This window comes from Malurus melanocephalus, unplaced genomic scaffold (genome assembly GCF_030028575.1).
Source record: "Malurus melanocephalus ecotype Western Australia unplaced genomic scaffold, MMel_1.1 scaffold_25, whole genome shotgun sequence".
NCBI classification, from domain to species: domain Eukaryota; kingdom Metazoa; phylum Chordata; class Aves; order Passeriformes; family Maluridae; genus Malurus; species Malurus melanocephalus.
Genome location: NW_026623257.1, coordinates 3538221 through 3540557, shown reverse-complemented (window position 1 = coordinate 3540557; position 2337 = coordinate 3538221). Strand labels below are relative to the sequence as shown.

At 37.2% G+C, this 2337-nt stretch overlaps 1 protein-coding gene across 2 annotated transcripts in view; it reads left to right on the top strand.

The window, feature by feature from the left end:
• CDH18 (cadherin 18) overlaps window positions 1-2337 on the top strand; it is a 158018-nt gene that overhangs the window by 76194 nt on the left and 79487 nt on the right. The window lies entirely within an intron of this gene.

Here is a 2337-nt window from a genome sequence, read left to right as displayed (position 1 = left end):
GCAGACCTTGAATCTTCATTTTGTTTCATTCTTTCTGGACTTACATAGCTGTAAGTCTGTGCACTTTTGCTGAATTTATTCCTGCTAGAGTCACTTTGAAGGRTATTGCACAAGCCTTGGTTTTAACTGTGTCTTGGACCTCTGGCTTTGAAGTGTATTTGTTATCAGAGACAGTAATAGGATCTAGCTGCAAAACTAGGTTCTGGTTATAAATTTATATATTTTTTTTAATACTGCATGTGCCAATGCAGCTATTATTAAATCTCAGCTCTAATAAGAAGAATACTTTGTACTTACAACTTATCCCTAACTGGAAGTGTTGGTGGATAAAGAGTTGAACGTGAGGTGGCAATGTCCCCTTGCAACACAGAAAGCCAATCAGGTGCAGGAAGGTGACAGTGGTCCTCTGCTCTGCTCTGCAGACACTCAAACTGCTGCATCCAGCTCTGGCATCCYCAGCACAGGAAGGGTATGGACTTCTTTGAGTGAGTCCAAAGGGAGACCATCAAGATGATCAGAGTGCTGAAGCAGCTCTCCTRTGAGGAAAGGCTGAGCTGGGGCTGTTTAGCCTGGAGAAGTCTCTAAGGTGACTTTAGAGCAGCCTTCCAGTATTTAAAGGAAGCTGGTAAGAAAGAGGGGGAGAAACTTACTACCAGAGATGCTTGTAATACAGAAAGTGGCAACGATGCTGAACTGAAAGAGGGTAGATACAGGCTGGATAGAAGGAAGAAATTCTGTACATGAGAGTGGTGAAACACTGGAAAAGGTTGGCAGAGAAGTGGTGGATYCTCTACCTCTGGAAACATTCAAGGTCAGTTTGGACAAGGCTCTGAACAACCTGATCTATTTTAAAATCTCCCTGCTCATTGCAGGTTGGACTATATGATTTTTAAAGRTCTTTTCCAACCTAAATRTTTTGATGATTCTACTGTTTTACCAAACTATTTAAAAGCTGAGCAAAACTGGCAATCCAGAGACTTCATTGTCAGAGATGGCTTATTAAAAAATACTGTGGTTGATATTGAAAATTATTATAATTATAAGATGGGGAAGGGTGAGTGGAAGTGGAAGTGATAGGAGTGACAAATCTAAGCTGATATGTCAGCACAGATAAAATCACCTGTTGTTACGCAGTAGGAGGTTCAGCTATGATCTGTAAAAAGCAAGTTTATATAAGCTTAGTTACTTCTCAGGACAYGACTCAAGAAGGAAATATGACAGATTGCTAGGGGCTATGCTATCAAAGGCTTTTAACAAAAAATAACTTTAACAATATCAAGTTATTCTACCACATTCTAGGCAGTCAGCCTGAAAGACAGGCATGATGATTGAACAGTTTTTCAAGGCAGCATTCTATATTCTGTACTAGCTATAAAAAAAATCTGTACAGCTTCCAACAGTCACCTCTGGCAGGAAATTGCAATAGTCAAGCATTTTAGTTACACACATGCATGTTTCCTCCCCCCCCCCACCCCCAAAGTCATCAAGATATAAAAATAAGAATTTTGTGACAGAAAAAAAATCCCCTTCAAGCTCTTGGAGATATACAGTTTTGCATCACAGCTGACAATGAGTATGTTAGAAGATACGCATTTTTTTGAAAAGCCTGCATAATGGAAATTAAAACTCTTCATACAGATCTTCTAATATTCTGATTAAAGAATCACAGAATTAACTAGGTTTCAAAATRCCTTTGAGATKATTAAGTCCAACCTATGACCTAACACCACCTTATYAACTAAACCAAGGCACAGAGTATCACWTCCAGTCTTTTCTTAAACACCTCTGGGAATGGTGAATCCATCACTTCCCTGGCTAGTCCATTCCAATGTCCAATCATTCTGTGAAGAAGTTATTTAGTTATTTTTATTTGGGATTTTTTTAAGATCTTTGAAATATTTTATGTTCATAAGTGGGAATTCAACTAAAAAAAAGACTCAAGATGAACATCTTCAATATTAGTCATCTTTAGTTCTTCTTTTTTATTTTTCTCATTAAGAGTCATAAAGCTGTTTTACTTTCATCCTGAATGTRAATGGGGAAATATTTTGCTGTTTCAAACTTCTGCAGACATTGAAAAATATTTTTAAAATATATTTGACATAAATCAGGCAGAACATCAAAAGTCTTAGCCAGGCACTTTTTTTCCCATGTTTCTTCAATGTCCACAAAGGAATAGTCATCAGTAACTGAAGTACAGACAACCAGTATTTTTGCAACTTTTGACATATCTAGCTAATGGCATAATGCCAACATACATCCATAAGTGAGAACCAATATAAAGGTTTTATGAGAAAGGAAGATAAAACTACTCCAAATCTAGAAGAAAACTTTTTT